General features: G+C 44.2%; 1 protein-coding gene across 1 annotated transcript in view; it reads right to left on the reverse strand.

Annotated features, from left to right (window-relative positions):
- The window catches only part of LOC138570138 (uncharacterized), a 48,946-nt gene extending 35,185 nt beyond the window's left edge, over window positions 1-13,761 (reverse strand). The window contains exon 1 of the mRNA XM_069648784.1: window positions 13,470-13,761. The gene's annotated coding sequence lies outside the window, so the exon portion shown is untranslated. The remainder of the gene's footprint in view (window positions 1-13,469) is intronic.
- Between the last annotated feature and the right edge of the window lie 7,073 nt (window positions 13,762-20,834).

Raw genomic sequence — 20,834 nt, forward strand, 5'->3', positions numbered from 1 at the left:
TAAATGGGCTGATGCCTCAAGTCTTACAGTCGGACAAATTATTCCTACTCCCTATAGATTCCGGAAATCCATTGACCAGTGGAAACGAGATGCTGATTGCTTCAGAACAGCGAGAATCTCCACCCATATTGGACCATGCAAAGAATCAGACCCTCTCAGCCAGTCCTAACATTCAGTCTGCCTGTCCAGTGCAGCTTCCAGCCCCTTCAAAACACAAACCTAATTTACCAGTACAATCCAAATTACAACCTGGAAATCCTCACTCAAGTGTGCATACTAACATTCCTGTTTCCCCCACACTTCAACAACGAGGACGGACAGCTAAACAGCAATGGCAGTCAATGTACTACCACTCAGATTCCCCTCAAGGCAATATAAATAAACAATTAGAAAGGCGAGTTGCTCTACTCTCTTTAGACATAACAGAAATAGATGCCATTATGAATTCCCAAGAATGAGGAAAATACATTTTCGGAGATCTTCACAATAAGAAGCTTGAAGCACCATTTAAGACATCAACACCTCTTAACAACACAAAGCATTAAGCTCCAACCAAGACATCGACACCCATTGTAAACAAAAAAAAATCCTGTCCCAAAACTTTCACTCAAATCTGACCACTACCTCAAGCCTCTATTAGTCGATGACAACCATCCAGAGCAACAACCCATACTTCAACCAAAAAAAGATGAAGCCATGACTAACAATCCAGGAGTACCTGAAAGAATTCCAACCACATTGCTTGATCTCCACAACATGTTAATAGCAGCCTTATCAATAGCAATGGTACCCTTTCTTAAGATACAAGAAGCAATGGTGGACACAACAAAGGACCAAGCAACTTTACTAGCTATGATCATGACAAAACAAACCAAACTAGAAGGCTTCATAAGCACCATACAAGAACAACTAAATCATGAAGCAGAAGCCACTAGAATATGGCAAAACCGCCTTGCAGAAATTGCAAGAATTGATTGGGGCGACAAAGAAAATTTGACAGACACATTGGCAACAATTACAAAGAAATTATGGACGATAAAGCCAAAAAACCTACAGTTCAATCTATAATGCTTGCTTCTACGGAGCAATCAGTACAAACAGACATAGCAAAAAAAGATCAAATCACCCAATATGAAACCTTAACACCCCATACAAAAACCTTGATCTGTCCATTACCACCAAGTATTGCAAATATTGAACACACAATATGCACCCCTTTTGGTATCTTTGATCTAACCAAATGGGGCCATTTGGGCAATTCTTTGATTCCAAAGAAAAAAAAAAAAAAAAGAAACGACAATCAGGTTCTCGAGCCTTTTTGAGGAAACTCCAAGTTAATCCGCAAAATCAATCTCGATCTGCCCCATCAACAATTAAAAGAAACAATATGAAATCCAAAGGTGACGTCTGAAGCCGTTCTAATGCATCTGTTGAAATAAGATCATTAGAGTATGAACCGCTAGATGCATTATTAGCTCTCATAAATCACTACACAGCAACCCAAGATCCCAAAAAACCTGCTGAGACATCGACAGGCTCTGTTGCTCATACAACTGTATCAAGTGATATAATACCTGATTCTCAGGATGACCTATTGATAGTGCTGGATGAATACCATGAGACCCTGTCAGATTCAGTTCACTCAATTTCAATCAACACTTCTTCCAATATTTCTTTTGTATACTCAATTGTTTCAAATGAAGAAGTCTGGTCTTCATCCGAAATTGATCATCGTTCAAAGACTGAAGAAACACCTGTGGCCCAAGATGAACCATCACCGATTAGACCAAAATGTCTTAATCCGCAAATGGCATCCAACATATTTAGAATGTCATTGACTGCGACCAGTCTGAACCCTGCTTAATCTTTAATCATGAACAGAGCGAACATCCTACGATTAATCAATGCCATTCCACACCTGACTCAAATTACCTCAAGAGACATTGGGCCTCATTAGGACCCTGGCGGAGAGGGTATTACGCCAGCGTAGTGCATGGCGTACCTCTCCGCCATACTACGAGTTCCCGTAGCGCCATGGAGGTTTTCTCCGCCTGGTTTTACCAGCCGGAGAAAACCATGGCGCTACGGGACCTCGTTGTTAATTACGCCACCGTATTTTACGGTGGCGTAATTAACTCCTTCCCCACTCCCATTATACCCTATGGGGCAAAAATGGGAATGGGGAAGGGCAGAATGGGGATTGGGGATTTACCGCTCCGCCGAGGTCGGAATGGGGCGGTAAATCCGCCAACCCCCATGGCGCTATCGGCGGCTTTCCGCCATGCTTCGCGGTGCATTTAGCACCGCGAAATCCGCCTGGGTCGTAATGAGGCCCATTGATGTCTTACACTTCCCTAACAAAAACAGAATGGAAACAGTTACATTGACTTCTATAAACACGAAACAATGCAGCATGTCATGTCTTCAAATGTACAGTTAGCCAAATGGGGTTTTGCAATAGAAGAAATACTTGTAACTAGATCCATGGCTCTCAAAAAATTACTATACACAAAACTCTTGACCATAGAATACAGAATAAATTTGACTCTAAGCAATTCATCAGAACACTTCCATCGTATAGTGAGCCCAGGTCCAGAGTAAACACAATAACAAAGACTTAATCAAATCTACACTTGACCAAATGGATGAAAGATCTTCTCGGCGATAAGCAAACCAACGCTCAGTATAAAAGAAACATGACAACAGAAGGTGACCTCCAAAGCCCAGACATTAAGACCTACTTATAGCAACCACTCACTAAGGAGTCTTCTCCTACTAGTATCATGTTATGTTCATGGAATACAAGAGGTTCAAACACCTTTTTAACGAAGGCTCCTTAAACCAAAAAGACATGACCATCATATGTCTCCAGGAAACCTGGCTCTCTAACAAAGTAGTCTGTGAAGGTTTTTCTACCTTCGTGAACCCAGCAATCATTTCTCAACAAAGGAGGCTGTCTTCCGGAATGATTATCTTGAATAAACTAGACACAAACTGTTCCGTTGTAGCCAAGCAAAACATCAATTCCTGGGCCCAATACATTATTATCTGCATAACATCTCCAGCAGAAGCGCCCATTCGAACTTCGGATGAAACCTCCCTAACAATTTTTAACATTTATTGGAATCCAACAGCAATGAACGACAACCAATTCCTCGATTCAATAAACGACTAATTGGATGCAACTGCCGGCACCTATAAACAAACAGAATTCATCATCACTGGAGATCTTAACATGCATTTGTACAGCATGGAAGGGATTAAACTGGAATTTCGCAAATTGTCACAAAGAGCCAAAAAATGGATACAAGAAATAGATATTGGAAATCTAACCTTGACAGAACAACCACCAAACGGACAAGGCTTACCACCACTAACATGGACACGTGAAAAAGCTGCCTCTATCATTGACTATATTTTCATCTCGGAAGGTATACGGAAATCATTAATAGCAACTGCCAATCATCCACAAGTAAATAGTGATCACCATCAAATTTTTATCACATGGAATATATCACAAAATAAAGCACCACGATTTATACTTCCAGACCTTGAATTAAACAACGGCCTCACCAAACTCTGCATAAAACAATCTCAAATGGCTGATCTGCTTGATGCCTCTTGCCTTGCAGATTACCCAAAACTCAACTATGAGTGGATAATACAGAACTACAAGCAACCTCAAAAATCCAGCATGAATCGTAACATCAAACATAAGCACAAATTCAACAGTGACATCAAGTTGATGAAAAAACCCTTTTATGAAAAAATAAGACTACTAAAAAAGCAAAAAACTGCCACCTCTGCAGCTGAGATAAAAATAGAAAAATAAAAGTACTCAAACTCAATAAAAGCGATCAAATCCTTAATGCACCAAGCGGACGCAGAGGCTATTCTATCAGCCTTAAAACAGAAAAGCACAAGGCAACTGTGGTCTCTCCTCAATGAAAATTCCAAAGGATCGATCATGATCCAAGAAGTAGAAGCACAAGCCTGGACAGATCACTTTGCAAAGCTGTATAGCAAAAAAACAGATATTTTAGTAGCACAAAAAGACAACAAAAAACATTCATGGGACCTAAAATGGGAAAAAGAAGATCTCATACAAACCATCAGCTCCTTGAATCCATCTCAAGCGCCTGGGCCGGATGGCCTCTCTAATGCTGACCTCAAATCAGTGCCTGAGGAATGGGTCACCTTTTTTTCCCAATTTCTACAAAACGGGGGACAGAAAAAAAACAGAAAACTACCGACCCATAGCTTTGCTAGATCCGCTGGGAAAGTTGTTTGCAGGGTATCTACTGCAAAAACTCAACAAATGGGCAGAGGCAAATGGAAAAAAAAATGAAAAAAGACAAACTGGATTCGTAAGTAAAATAGGAACAAACGTTAACCTATTGCTACTGAGTATGATCAAATATGAAGTTATACATAAGAAACACCAGGTTTATGCTGTTTTTAATCGACTTAAAAATGGCTTTTGATTCTGTAAACAGACGAAACCTATGGAATAAACTAACATATTGGGCTGCCCGCAATCCATTCCAAATCCAATTAAACAACTATACTCCAGTATGTCAATCCAAGTTAGATTAACTAAGGATGGTGTAGTAACTAAACCAATTACTACTTGGAATGGATTGAAGCAAGGGTGCCCTCTCGCTGCTTGCTTATTAACCTATACACATTTGATTTTGCTAGAGCAATTCAGGATCCACTTTCGAACCCCCCTAAGATCAACAATGAACCAGTACCAACTCTCATCTACGCTGATGACATCATAGTCATGGATAAAACAGTGCTTGGCTTACAAAAAACTCTTGATAAGGTGGTGATCTTTATGAAAGAAAACGAGCTGACCATCAACACAAATAAAACGAAACTAATGATGCTATCAACTAAAAAATCTAAGATCCGGTCAACCTGGAACTTAAATTTTGAATGCCAAGAGATTGGAGTAATAACTACAACCAAATATTTAGGCGCCATGATAAATTCATCTCCAACAGAAAAAGAATGGAAAGACCATATTGAAAGGAAAGCAACATCTCTAGCCCACCAAGGACGTTTCTTTCATCACAAATTTGGGACTTACTCTATAAAATCCACAATTGCATTATATAAACAGAAAGTAGTCCCAAAGGTGAAACATTGATTAACCAACAAACAATGAAATGGCATCTTTATGAGGCTATTTTTTTTAGGAAAACTCTGGCTTTACCTAAACATTTTCCAATGCCGAGAATTTGATTTGAATTGGCTCTTCAATCATTAGAATCATTGATTGCCTGGAAACAAATGGATCTCTTTAGAAATATTATCAGTCAAGACCGAATTCCATCTCTAGAAATCTTGAAAGAAAAAAATAATGCTTTACATGTGACAGCTATGCACCACTGGTCTAGTGAAATAAGGAAACGAATGAAAGATGAAGAAATCACTGAAGACATGCTAATACGCAGACCACAATATGCAAAGCGAAAAATCCAGAGAAATGATTGAATGATTGGATAAAAAAAACTGCTGAGCAAACAGAATACAAACGTTTCCTGAAATGTACAATTGAATCAAGGGCTCTCCATGAACTTCCAACTTATCTGGCATGCTTCCCAGATAGACTTATCCGCAACCTCTTTTTACGATTTCGATTCAACATTCTGGCGACTCGTGAAACTGACCGTGATAAAACATCCAAATATACATCTGCTGATTGTCGATTCTGTAAGATCGCGAATACCAAAGAGACCCTTTTCCATGTAATCATGATATGCCCTGCCCTGATGGACTGAAACTTGTATAAAGATTTATTCCGAGTCTCCATGAAACAAATGACCACTCAAGAGCGATGGGACCACCTTCTAAAAGGTCATGACAAACATTTGATCCTAACAGTAATTAAATTCTGGTCTGCAATACAGAAGGACAATAATTTGCATGAGTTGGAATCACAAGCATAACGTTTTCCCTTTGCTCTTGCTTTTCTACTAATGAAACATTATGATGAAAAGTTTGTATTATTAAACATATAATTTTAAATAAAAAAAATGTTTTAAAAAAAATAGCAGCTCGGATTCAGAAACAACAAGATCAGGTTATAACCAACCAGCCAACACTCAGACAGCCAGTAGTTCCGGTACTGAGAATCGAGATACCACCAGCGTTTATACAGGAGGAACCAACACTTTTTAAGAAGTAGCCAAACAGGGAAAAAGAAGGAGAAGGGGGAAAAGGAAGAAACCAGCGCATGCTAACTCGCTTCCAAACACAACAGACCTAGTCGTTAATTTATCTAACAGAAGTTTGTCTCAACATGAAATAGGAACAGGTGAGACAGGATTGAAGTTTGTACTCACATACAGCATTAACTTTTTCAATACCAAAGTATAAGTGCATAGACTAATAAATAAACGGAAATTGAAAGTGTTTTTTGCTGAATTGCCCCCACCGCTAGAAACCAATGAGAAAGAAGAAAAATACGTTGAATTCAAACCCAAGAGCACCTTTACTGTCCCGATTAACGTACCTGCAATTGAAATCTTTCACGAGATGGCACTAGCAGACATTAAAAGGTTACAATATGGACAACCAAAAATGAACAACCTTAGCAGAGGAGAATTATCACAAATAAGAGCACTCTTTTCAGATCCCTCGATCACCATCAGACCCGCGGATAAAGGAGGAGCGATAGTGATACTCAACACTGAAGATTACATGAATGAATGTGAGCGTCAATTAGCGGATGGTAATACCTATGCCAAACTTGATCACGATTTTGTGCTCCTGGTGTGGGCTGGCATGCAGTGCCTGTTATGTGGTTATAGTGCAGAATTGTATTCTGCTCCTGATATTTGGAGTGTATTGTTTCAAACTTGTGGTTGTTGGTCATTGTGTGCTCATGGTGTGGGCTGGCATGCAGTGCATGTTATGTGGTTATAGTGCAGAATTGTATTCTGCTCCTGATATTTGGGGTGTAGTGTTTCAAACTTGTGGTTGTTGGTCATCTTGTGCTCATGGTGTGGGCTTGCATGCAGTGCTAGTTATGTGGTTATTGTGCAGAATTGTATTCTGCTCCTGATATTTGGAGTGTATTGTTTCAAGGTTGTGGTTGTTGGTCATCTTGTGCTCATGGTGTTGGCTGGCATGCAGAGCATGTTATGTGGTTATAGTGCAGAATTGTATTCTGCTCCTGATATTTGGAGTGTATTGTTTCAAACTTGTGGTTGTTGGTCATTGTGTGCTCATGGTGTGGGCTGGCATGCAGTGCATGTTATGTGGTTATAGTGCAGAATTGTATTCTGCTCCTGATATTTGGAGTGTATTGTTTCAAGGTTGTGGTTGTTGGTCATCTTGTGCTCATGGTGTTGGCTTACATGAGGTGTTAGTTATTGTGCAGTAGTGTATTCCGTTGCTTATATTAGAGTGTATTGTAATGAGCATCTTGTTTATACTGTACGTTTGTTGGCTCTGGTCTACACATTGTGTGTGCGTGTATGCAATGCCGTTTGTGTGCGACTATTGTGCTGAATTGTATTGTGAGCTTGTTATTCCAAGTGTATCATATTGAGTGCATTCCTGTTTATCATGGTGTGGTCTTTCATCGAGTGCTTGTTGTGTGTGGCTTTGTGTTCAGTTGTATTCCGGACGTGTAGTGCGTAGTGCATTATTTCAAATGTATTCTTTGAACGTGTCATTGAAAGTGTAAAATTAGCTCGTGCGTTCTGGGTGTTTCAATCCGTTTATTTCAGAATTTCGTATTTTCTTCTATTATTGCGTATTTTAACACTACAGGCCGGTAGTCAGGGGAGTTGCTAGGTCTGGAAAAGACCCGGAACTACGCTGATGTCGGAACTGTTGGGACTGGGGGCTAGCTAGTCTTTTGGCTGTAGCTCCTGAGATTCTATCCGTGGCTACAACCAAAAGATCAGGGGCTATAGCCCCCTTAGCCCCCCCCTAGCAACGCCCCTGCCGGTAGTGTATTCCTTCAAAAAGCTGCATACATTCGAGTCGTTTTTTATTTTTATTTTCAAGTGTGATAGGTGTGCGCCAATGATCAAAGTGGGCAATTCCGAGATATAAGTCGCAAAAGCCTGTCCTGTATGGCTCTATGGAAAACCCAATGCAAAAACGCCCTCTAGTCAGCATTCTTCTGGTCGATAAAAACTTTGAGGAGAGGTAGCCAAATTGTGAAAGGGTGGCAGGATCTGGCTAACTCAGCTGCATGCCAAATTTGGTGACCTTTCAACCGTCCAGTGGAAAATGCCATGCAGCCTTAACGCGCGCGCGTGTGTGTTTTTGAGTGTGGCATACATATAGTGTGTGTGTGTTTTCTGGTGCCCCCCTTCATGCTGCAGCCTTCCTGCGATGGCCCCTCCCGCACTGGTCCACCCACACACAGCCAGCCCTGCACGGTGCTGAGGATACCGCAGGCTATTTATAGCCTGTGTTGATCAATGGCTCGTGAGCCGCAGGCGGCGGGCCATCGACCCGGGCGCTTTATTTCCATCTTCTGGGCATCACACTGGGATCAGTCTTAATTTGTGTCATGGGGCGGGTGCTTGAGAGGGAGGGAGTGGGCTGGTGCTCTCCCGCTGTCACAGGTGGGTTCTCCCTGCAAATAGAAAGGCCTGCCCCAGGACGCGCCTGCTTGTGTGGTGGAAAGGTGCAGCTGGTCCAGTGCATCTGTTTGCCACAGGATTCATCTCCCTGTTTAAATGGATATCACTCCTCAGGGGGCAGTTTCTTGGCCATAAGGCGCCGAGGGAAACCCCCTAGAATCTGCATTGCCCACGCGTGCACAGCGCACCGCCACACTGCTAAATCTGCCCCACTGCACAAGCCACTGCCCAGCCTACTTAATACATCTCTGTACTTAGATACGTCTTTCCCTTTTCCCTTCTATTCTCTCGGTCTCACATGTCACTCACACCATTGTTTCCTTTTAAACCGCTGCCATTCCCGCCTTCAGGTACTCCTTTCCTTCCCTTCATCTCGCTCTCTCTCTCTACCCCCCTCTCTCGTACTTTCATTTCCTTTGCATCCCTTTCTCCCTTTTGCTTTATACTTGTTTTCTTTCAATCCTGCGTTATTGTCTGTTTTTTTTCGCAGTTTCAGCTCTTTGCCTTTCCGTCTCGTCTTTAACTCCATCCTGTCTCTCACTAACATTCTATTACGTCTCAATCCCATGTCTCCGCCGAAAGCCCCCCCCCCCCCACACACTTTTCACTTTGCTTTCTCTTTAGACTGATTGGTCATGTGCTCACTTTATCTGCTCTATTCCCCCCCCCCCCTCGCCCCCTCAGTCCTCCGCTCTGTCTGAGCCCTGCCCAGACTCCCACGTGGGGGCTAATGCTCACACCTTGCCCAAGGATGGCAGTGCCATTATCCAAGTTAAGCTGCAAATAGCCTGACAGATGTGCTAACGGTTGAGGAAGCTGGCTCTACTGCCTGAAGGTGGGAGTGGTTCTGAGGGACTTTGAAACTGACAAACCAAAGCAGCACTGACAGATTAAGATGTTAACTGGTTAAAACAATAGTCCAGGGACTGCTTCACACCAGCCTGTGATGTGCCCCTCCCCACCCCGCGCCCAGGCAGCTGCCCATTTTGCCTGCATCCCGAAATGGCCCTGCTTCTGGGCTGGTCTTCATTTTACTGGGGTAGGGTCGGAAAAGGCTGACGACTCTCACAATGACAGGGAAAACATTGCAGGTATTAAAATGCCCTGCTCTGGGACCTGGAAGCTGTGTTCATAATGCCGGGTGAAGGTGCAACGGGACCCATTTCAGGCTGCTGTTGAGGGCCCTCTTACCTACAGCAGGGAACACCTGCTGCGTGTGTTAACCCCAAAACAGTGATGAAGGGGTGTAGCTTAAAGTTTTCAAATGCGAAAAGGCAACGGAAACACAGTAAATACAGTTTTGGTGGGCACCATAAGTTAAGTAGGGGCAGTTCTGTATGCTCGAATGAACATATCTGATCACACAAAATATTGGAGTGCAAAAGAGGTGAAGGACTTCGGTTGGGGGTGGTAGTAGTGGGGTGCATTGATTATGCTGGAAAACAGGTTTCCTTATGCAATTGTCAATGTGTGATTTCCACAGTGACTCGCCCAGGAGTCAAGGGATGGCCCAGAGGAGCAGCTCCCATGGGAGCCCAGGGCCAGAGGAGAGTGACTCACCAGAACAGCCAAGGAGCAGAGGGGCTACGACCAGAGGAACACCTAATCACAGAGCTTTGATTGTACTGTAGTTTTACTTCAGTCAATTTTTAGCTTTGGCCATTAGGTGGTGCTTATAAACCAAAAGTAATGCATTCGAGTAAAGCTGGAAGGCAAGGACACGTGAGGAGGGACACAGAATTTCAGGCAGTTGTTTAGTTATTTACAACCCATTGACTGCTCAGGGCCATATTGGTACCCATGGCCTTTCCCACCCACTACCCGTTCGTTTATCCCACCCACAACAAACACTCCTGGGATGTCGTTGAGCTAGCTCTATGAAGCAGTAACATCAAACTGTGGCCTGTAAGTGTTATTTCTAATTAATCCGATGAGAGATAAGAGTTAATGGCTTAATTGCAGCTATATGTTTAATAAACATGTCTTAAACACGTATCCCTTCAGTCACTTGATGTTTATGTTCCTTGCACTGAGGTCCTGTCTAAAAAAACATTGACAAAGTCAACAGTTTTGGCTTGTGTTTAGGTATTAATTAGGCATATGCCAGACACTCATATGCCTAGATAATCACACCATGTTCCAAATATTGCATCTTATGGTCAGGTAGAACCATTATGACAGTGCCTGGCAAATGCCTATCCCATGCCTGCACAAAAGTCAAATCCGTTGTGTTTTCCACTGTTTGGATTCAGTTGCAGTGACTGGAGCCAGATGCTTACTGGCAACTGCAAAGTGCATTGAGGTAAAGGAACGGGTGATGATTCACAGACGACTCTAATAAACATTTTCTAAAAAGATGTGCCAAAATAGTATCTTTGCATGCACAGTTGTATCAAACATTTCCATCCATTAATATATTGTTTTTATATTTCTGTCAGGGATGTAGAGTGCCATTAATTTATTATTCCAGCCAATGTGTAGCCTGACAACGATGGAAAAATATACTTTGAAAATTGCAAACCAAAGGTCAAACCCTGCCCTGTCCCTCACACGATCAGCTCCCCCTCCCCTGCAACCCATCTGCCTCTCTATCCCACTCCCTCCTTTGCAGTCATAGTACCACAGGTCCCCTTTTCCACTTCCACCACTGCTCTTTGGCCATCAAATGCACATCGAATGTGATATGGCCTTTAGTTCATAAAGACTTATTCTTTCTTTGGAGATATGTGCATGCCATCAGCCCCACAGTGTGCCTTGAGTCTATGGCAAAATCCTTCAAGGCACATATTAGATCCTCCTTTGTACTGCAGAAGGCAACCACAAGGGGGCGCTGAAACCCTAAAGGACCATTTAAGAAAACGCATTCATGTTCCTTTGTCAGAGTCATGGGGGAAGGGCAAGGTAAGGGGGTTCATTTCCGGTAGGGTCAGGACTTTAAATGGGGTAAGAAATCAAGGGGTCCCTCATTTGGAGGCGTGGCTTGTGTGATAGGCGTGGCCTAAAAAAGTACACAAACCATAGTAACGTACGCAAACAAATATATAAATACATGTAAGCATTTATAGATTTGTATGCGTATCTTGCTATGGCTTGTGTAATATGCAAGCCCTCTTTTATGAACATAGAAATACGTAAAATATTTCTATGTTTATGAAAGATGGCTTGAAAAGTACACAAACACAAACCATAGTAAGGTACGGACATAAATATATAAATGTTTACATTTATATATTTGTTTGTGTACCTTACTATGTTTTGTGTACATCAAGATGGCATGAAAAGTACACAAACCATAGTAAGGTGGGCAAACAAATGTATAATATTCATATATTTGTGTGCATACCTTATGGTTTGCGTACTTTTCAAGTCATCTTTTTTCAACATTTCTAGGTCTGTAAAAAATGGCTTAAAAAGTACACAATTCACTCCATCTTGTATAAAGCTTTTCCGACAGACAAAGCCTGAGGTGTCTTTGTCCACTGGCAAAGCTTTATAAAAGATGGTTTGCGTTTTGTACTTTCCAAGCCACCTTTTATAAACCTTGAAATATGTTAAGGAGTCCCCAGGTTCATCGATGGTTAAAGACGCCACAGCGACATGTGGAAACAAAGGGACAGAGGAAGTTACAGTGACTGACAGAAGTGCCAGCCAGCCACAGAGACCCACTTCTGTGAGCTTGCCTGACTCAATAGTGGGCGCATCTCCCGTCGCGGCATCGGCCGTGGCGATATAATGTGTCCCACCAACGTTGTGCTCAACCCCACTTTTAGGAGACCCACTTAAAGCACTGTTTAGGGAGACCAGATTTCCAAGACAAAAAACATGACAGACAAAAACACAAAAGGTCTACCCCACTCCCTCCATGCCACGCCCCTCCCCATTTAACGCAACCTACTTCCCCACCCCCTTCCAAAGTATCCGCATATAAATTGTGCTCTTTTGTATATGTATATAAATAATAATGGAGCTGTTGCTCCGTTTGACATTACATGTCTCGCTAGAGTTACGGGCTTCCCAGCTATTCTCTGTGGCACAGTAAATGCAGGTTGGTTGGATCTGGAAAGTTGGCGGTTCAAGCCCGTCCTCAGATGGCAAAACTGAGAAAATATTCTGAGGTCTATTTAGGGGTGAGCGGTAGATGGCCCAAACTCATACTATCTAAAAAAAAAAAAACAGCACAGTCTTCACCAGTATCTCAAATACCTGCACATGGTTTTTAAAGTGAAAAAAACCTCGGGCGGCAGGGCACATTCTGGGAGAGTCCTTGCAAAACCGTGGCGTCGGGTAAGGTGCAAAGTCTGCGCATGCGAACAGCAGAGATTGGAGTTAGGTTATCAGCCTCAGGTGCGAATGTGCTAATATAAATACGATCCCGTAAGTGAGGGCTGCATAAGGCGGGGTGACCAAGGAAAGGAGACACTCTTGGTTCCCTAATGAAAATGAAAGGCACTTATTGACTAAGCAAGGCTGGTGCATCCAAAACGCTTAATTTCGTCATTTTCTACCCGCCCCCCCACCCCGCAAACAGGTATAGGGAACAGAAAATGAAACATTGGCCAGTCAGCGATCATTTTATAAGCAGTTTACTCAATGCTTAGGGAATGGATGGTCTGCTTGGGAACTGTCATGTAAACACTTCCAGCTGCTTGACAGTGGCATGAGATGAGAAATGGCGGGGGCACAGTGTGAGAGGGAACAGTGCCCTTTTGGATTGAGAAGCAATGTTTTTTCAATGATGGTTGCCAACCACACAGTGGTTTTCCCCCGAGCTTCTCCTGTTCTGCGCCTACAGGGAACTCCCCGCCCCCGCCTCGTGAGATGTGTCGTACACCGGGCGCCCCTCGCCCCACCCACCTTTGTTTTCGTGCTGATGTTCCCGTTCTGCAGTCTGCACCTGTACCTTGAAAGTCCTCTCATTACAGGCCAAAGAGCGGCCCCTGCCGGAGGAGGCGTGGCGGTGCTTTCCCAGCCCGAGGATATCCCCGTAGCAGCACAGGGGGGAGGGGGTGGGGATATCTTCCAGGGGGAGGGAGACACCTCCGCAATTCCCCGGGACCGAGGGATGATGGGGGAGAGGCGGGGTCCGTGCACGAGCCAGGGTTTCCCCGCATTGCCTCCTCTCACCCAGCCCGCAGTAACCCCTTCCTGCCCGTTCTTATGCAGAGACGATGGGTTCACTGCTCAGGCACGCCAGGCACGGTTTTCTCTGCAAATGCAGAGAAGCGCTTTATTTTCTGAAAGAAAAGCGCACATTGGTGCGCGTGGGACTTTGGGATGAGAGGGGTGGTCGGACAAAAGCCCTCTCCCAGTCTCGTCTCACGTCTTGTTTTACAGCGCTTTATATAATACTATACACATCTTGGGGTAAGAACACTCCTCTGGCGCTGCCTCCTTGCCCCTCCCGCGCCCCTTTTACCCTCCCTCTCTTAATCTCACCTCACTATACCCCCGCCTTCCCCTTTAACATTGCCATCCTGTCGCCCTGTCGCCCTAGCCCCCTGCCCCCTGACCTCCGGCTCCTACTCCCCGTCTCGTTTCCTATCACCCAAATCCCTAGATGCCATCCTATTCTCCTGCCACGCCCCTTGGTGTCCTCATTGCCTGCTCTATGTCCCCTTCGCCTGCCTCTCCTTGGCACCCTATCTCCCCGCCTGCTCCTACTCACCCTATCTCCGTATCTCCCGCCTCTCTCCGCCGTGTCCCATCTCACCCTGTCTCGTGCCTGCCTCTTTCCCTGTCTCCTACCTTCGTTTGCTCGCCCTGCCTCCCTCTTCCCCCCGTCTCCCGCCTCACTCTCCCTCGTTACCCTCCCTCTCTTCCTCTTTTCTGGTCGTCCTCTCTCGTTCTCCCCTGCGACCTGCCTCCTTCCATGTCTCCTCCCTTCGTTTACTAACCCTGCCTGCCTCCCCACTCCTCTGTCTCCCGCCCCACACCTCTGCCCCTCTCCTGCCCTTCTTCCTCTCTCCTACTTGTTATAACCCTACCTATGTATCTCCTGTATCCCTCCCCCGTCTCTCTCCTCGCCATATCTCCTGCCTCCTTCCATGTCTCCTACCTTAACTTACTCACTCTGCTTTCCACCCTTCGCGCCTGTTCTCCTGCCCTATTCCCTTACCTCCTCTCCTGCCTTTCCTCATATCTCCTACTTGTTCTCACCCTTTCTCTCTACCTCCAGTCTCTCTCCCCCGTCTCCCACCTCACCCTATCTCCTGCCATTTACCCTGTCTCCTGCCCTCCTTTACTCACCCTTCCTCCCTTCTCTCTCCTCTGGCTCCTTTCCTGCCTCTTCCTGTCTCTTCCTTCTCACTCCACCTTGCAGCCTCCTACCTCCCCTGCTGTCTCCTGCCTCACCCTATCCCTTCCCTCTCTGCCTATTGCCTGGACTCCCTCTCTCTTTCCCTCCTGAGACCCTATCTCCTGCCTCTGCCCCTGACTCCTACCTGGGTTTACTCACCTGCACCCCCCTCTCCTCCATCTAGAGCCTTGCTCCCACTTTCCTTGTCTTCCGTTCTCTTTATCTCCTGAAACATCGTCTCCTCTCCATTTCCCTGCCTCCTACCCTCGCCTACTCACCTGCCTCCCTCCTATCTCCTCTATTTCCTCCCTCTCTTCCTCTTTCCTGGTCTTCCTCTCCCTGTCTCCGCTGAAAAACGATCTCCTCTCCATTTCCCTGTCTCCTACCCTCGTTTACTCATCCCCGCATCCCCGTATCTCCCGCCTCGCTCCTCTGCCTCCTCTCCTGACCCCTTCCTCTCTTCTATTTGTTCTCAGTTTCCCCCTCCTTTCACCACACCCGTCTTTCTCATTTGCTCTGTGCCATTTCGTGCCACCATCACCACGTGTGTGTAGCACTGTGTTTATCTACCTGTGTGATACCTCCACACAGATTCACTTACCTGCCTCACATACCTGTTCCCATGTGTCTAGCTCATTGTGGGCCTGATTTACAGAAGTGCTTTATAATGGCGCAATCCCATAGGAAAACGCTCTGTGAATAAGGCCCTGTGTCTCTTGGTCTCCTTTCATTTTCTTCTCCCCTTCCCCATCTTCTGCTCGCCTTTACCAATCTCTTACTCTTCTTCAACACAACCATTCTCCCACGTCTCCTTTCCTCCCCATCCATCTTCCTCTCTTTTTCATTCTCTCGCTCTTTCCACCTGGGCATGCACGTTTCTTTTGCATTTTTAGCTTTGGCTATTGAGCTGGCTCTATACATCCAAAACTATTGCCACAGAAGTGCAAATAGCAAGGTATACAGGCATGAAGAGGGACACCCACTCTGCGTTGCTTGTGTTTGTATCCATTCATTGACTGCTGATGGTCACGCCAGCCCATTTGCTCATTCCCACTTACTACGCGCCCCTCTGCGCCCAAAACACACCCTCCTGTGATCCTTTTCAGCTAGCTGTATCATGCAGTAATATCAAACTATCAGATCAGATTTTATGGCGCTGCCATTCATATTTCTAAGTAGTCTTCTGAAAGGTAATGGCTTACTTGCAGTTGTAAACCAGCTCCTGGTGTAATCCAATCTTTTAACCTGGTGTGCCTTCAGCCAAATTTGTCCTCACATGTATTCCTGGTGCTAAATTCCTGATAAAACAAGCTTTGGCACAGACAAGAGTTTTTGCTCTTATAGGTATTTGCCAGTCACTGCCATCATATGCTCATGTACTCACACCATTTGCCAGCTGTTTCCATCTCATGAGCAGGAAGTACCATTATGCCAGTCCCTTTCAAATGCCTATCCTATCTCTACAAAAAAGTCAAAACTTTTGTCATTTTCAATGCTTGTGTTTTATTCATGTGCAATTTGACAAAATACCTTTGGCACCACTCACCAGAAAATGACAGCGACCTGGACAGACTTATTATAGAGGCAAAAAGTCCGATTCATGGAATATTTGCCCGGTTCAAAGTGAATTTGCACTGATGAAAAATGACTTTGCACTGCCGACACAAACCCTGATACATGGAACTGTGTAAAGTGTATTTTTGCTGTGCAAAGTCCGGGCAAAGTCATTTTGTCCTGTAAGTGACGCGTGCAAACAATTGGCAGAAACAAATGGTCTGCATAGGAATTTTGGTGTTGGGAAACACAGGGTTGTGTAATCAGATAAGTACAGTGCTGGCCCCACGTCTGCGAGCGCCCCCTTGGTGAGATTTGTGTGCCCCCCACCTCGTCCACCACAAATACAGAACAGCAGGGGGCTGCTGTTATTGTAAGGTGTGTTTAAGGGTACCTTGACTCCAGCTCAGTGTCATGTAAAGGGCGCCTATTAAGGAATCATAGGCGCTGTTTGCATGATTCTGCGCTGGAGGCAAGGTGCCCTTTATTTGCTGCGCCGCGAGGGCAACCTTGCGCGGCCGCACACGCTGAGCACCCCTTGAGCCGGCGCTGGATAAGTAAAGCCAGGGCCAACGCATAAAGGCTGGTTTTGGGCTTTCCCTGAGTCCAGATCCTAGCCTAAAGCCCTCAGGGCTTGCACACTCTGCAGGGAGTTTACTTGGAGTCCCCAGGTCCGAGAGGGGTGGCCAAGGTTATCCCACCTGGAGATGCCACAGGCCAGAGGCTGTGATGAGAATAGGCCCACTTCTGGAGCTGGGAGGAGGCAAGGAGGTGGATTGATAGATCTTGCATGCTCTGGTCTGGGGCAGTTCACAGGCATCAGAATGAGTCATTCATTTGCTTTATTTATAATCCGAGTTCTCCATTAACAATGTAATATGCAATCATACATACAATCTAGTTACATTACAACATGTCATCAAGTCAGCAGGGGTGGAATGGGAACTAAAAGAGGCCCAGGAAATAATTACTGGGGACTAAAAGAGGCCCTGGAAATAATTTTCAAAGTGGCCCCATTGACACATTTTCAGCAAACCCAATGCATTTCCTATGAGAACATTTGGAAATGCCATACAAAAGAGGCCCAGGGTGCAGATGTCCATTGGTAAATATCCAGAGTTCCCTATAGGCCAGTCCAGCCCTGCAAGTCGGAGTGAGTCATCCCACGGGTCCGGGTGTGCGGCAGCTCACAGGCTCGGGTATGGTCGGCTTACAGGCTTGGATATATGTCATTTCACAGGCTCAGGCATGAGGCAGTGGATTGGGTCCAGAAGGGCTTTTCTCAAAGGCTCATATATGGACAGCTCAGAGGCTTGGGGGAAACCCATGGAGAGTGCAGGACGCTGACATCACAAAGGCTTTCAGTTTAGGGACTTCACATTCGGTGAATGGGCATCCTGCATTCTCCCCACTTTCCCTTTCTCTACATATTTTACTCGACCCATTTGCTCCTTTCACTCTTTGTTTTTCTTCTCCCTCTTTGGATCTGCGCTCATTTCCATCTTTAGTTCTCTGGCCCCATCTCTGCTTTTCTCTCTAACCTTTTGCCATCCTTCTCTTTTTTCTGTTCATGCATACATACCTAAGTATCCCACTGTTCTCTTACTCTCTGCTTCCATCCCACTTACAACATCCATTCAATTTGTAACCATCCCTTTGCTTCTCTCTCTATTCCCATGTTTACACTCCCTCTCTTTCTCGCTCTCCCCCCTGCTCCCGTTCACCATTCCCTCATCTCCTCTGCTTTCCTACCTATCCCCAGGCCTGCCTCTCATCCGCCACTCCCGTCTGTTCCTTTCAGTCTCCTTTGACCCTCCGCTTTTCTCCTCACACTGTTTATCCAGTGGAGCCATGTAATTGCTTCCTCCACCCTAATTAAACTCTCCCCATGATAGCATCTCCTGGGTGAAAAAAAGGAAAAAAGTTTCAAACACAAGCAGCAGCAAGAGGGGGGTGGAGAAGACCTTTACGGGGGAGCAGAGGGGTGATGGGTATTGTATAACTGAGACAGAAGGCTTATAAGAAACTTGGGTGAGAGTTACTAGCGAGCAAATCCCTGTCAAGTGTTACAATCCCCCATCCATCTTTTCATTGGCACCACCCTTTCAGGAAATACGGATCTCCAGTTACTAGTTGGCAGCGCTATGCTTTTTTAAATGTAGGCTGAGGCTTATTTAGTGCTGAACCCTCCCAGGTGTAAAGGCATGGCATGACTCCCCAGTGCCATGGACAGTCTGCACAGCAACTATTGCGCACAGCTGTTCCCCACCAGAGTGTCCGGGTTGTATCCATGACACTGGCACTGCCAAAGTGTAAGCTGACAATTCTCTAAGCGTGGCGTGGCAGCCTTGTGTGGTTACAGCTACCCGTTCTGCACAGACACACAGTACATTAGCAAATGCTACGCAAGTTACCAAACATTCTGCTTTATCTGGACACTTATCTTATGTGTGTGAATGAATCACAGTGGTAGCTTAGAAAGCCTACAGGCTACATGCCACAAATGTAACTTTAAAAAAATGTGCTTATAAAGTTGAAATGGCACCATGGACTACTTGCCTCAGGTTTTTAGAGCATACCTATAACTCATGATATTTTAAGCCCAATATTGTTTTATTTTTATTAAATCCCACTAAACATTAAAAGTCAATTATGAATACAATCACTAATGCTGTGACCTCATATTACAATATGGTTTTAGGCTGTCTGGAAAAGGTCACCAATAACCTCTCTGCTATGATAAGAGCAACAGCATCCATTGGTACGTTAGAAGTTTGGTCATTACTCAGGGACGTCAATTCACCAAAATTCCAGGGGTAGCGGAGTGACATCACAGGAAGTGATATCACATGAACTTTGACCCGTATGACATCACATAAACTTATATCACATGACATTTAACACTTATGCCATCCCCTGAAGTGATTGACGCTTGTAAGAAACATACATAAATTACATAAATTACCAAGCCAGTACTATAGTAGACATAAGGCTTTACTAAATACCAACCACATTTCAAAGAGAGTGCTGTGTTGATAGGCCATGGAGGGTGTCATGTTATGATAGGGGTAGACCCAGTAGAACCAACCTTGGCCAGTGGCACTACCATGCATATGCCAGTACAACATTATAAGCCCATTTACTGCCAACATATGTAAATTATTGCTGCACTAGTGGAAACGTCAGTGTACACTGGCTAATGTGCGTAAAGGAAGACATTTTCAGAGTGTAAATATTTTATGTGGTGTATTTTAACATAATTTATGTTAATAGAAAAAAAGTATTTTGTAAAGGATCTTGCTCCTTTTACCTGGAGGAGTAGTAACCTCAAACAAAATCTCACAGAATCCATTGAGTTCAACATATTACACACGACCAATTGTTGTATCTGCTCCTCATTGTCTTGGATTCCACTTACAGGTTTTGGACTCCAATATATAATGTTGAGGTATGTCAGAGTGATACAATTCACGTGCAGCATGATCCGAAGTAGACATGAGATCATAAAACTAAAGTAAATAGAAGTTAAATTAAGTTTAAAATGGACATGAAGAATCTTATTGATATAATAGTACCTACCAAGAAATATAACAATTAATAATTACATAATGCAAAAGTGTATTTAAAAAAAGTAATTTCTTTTGTTAGAGCAATAGTGCTTAGTCAAATATATTTCTGTTTATATGTTTTTTGTTGTTAAATGTATATATTCTTAGTGTATGCAATTTGAAGTATGCTGTTAAAGTGGCATCCCTGTCATGGGCCTTTTCTGCAGCTAATTTTATGTTATCATTGTTGAAATACACATTTTGTTCATCTGGAAGATGAACTTGAAGCCTTATTATTGTATTGTATGTCAAGTTCGAAGAGGCAATATCCATCAAATTTAAATCCAAACATATTTAAAAAACAAACTGAAAGGGAATCCATGACTCCTCAAGATGTTTCAATCCGTACATTTACCATCATCAGGAGGACTAAGAGGCGGACCCCAAGAAGTTATAATCATGTATGCCCCCGACCATATATGCCATTGACCATACATATTTGAGCTATGTGGTCAGCAGCATATATGGTTTTCGCAGACCTTGTTAGGATTCAAACCTGTGGCCTGCAGAACACAGATAGATCCTAGCAGTGAACACTTAACCCAATGAGCTATGTTATATTTAAATATGCATACCACACCATGTAGTAATGCATTGGCTCTTGTGGTTTACTTAATTACATAGCTCTTATCATTACAGTGCTTATATGCAGGAAGAATATGTCAATGCCCACTAGTAAATCTGATAAAAGAAGTGCTATATTTTGTTTCAAAAAGAACTAGAGGCGTCAGGAGAGGGTTGTGGGAAGATAACCTAATAGAT

This window comes from Ambystoma mexicanum, chromosome 1p (genome assembly GCF_040938575.1).
Source record: "Ambystoma mexicanum isolate Mex_15411 chromosome 1p, UKY_AmexF1_1, whole genome shotgun sequence".
Lineage (NCBI taxonomy): Eukaryota > Metazoa > Chordata > Amphibia > Caudata > Ambystomatidae > Ambystoma > Ambystoma mexicanum.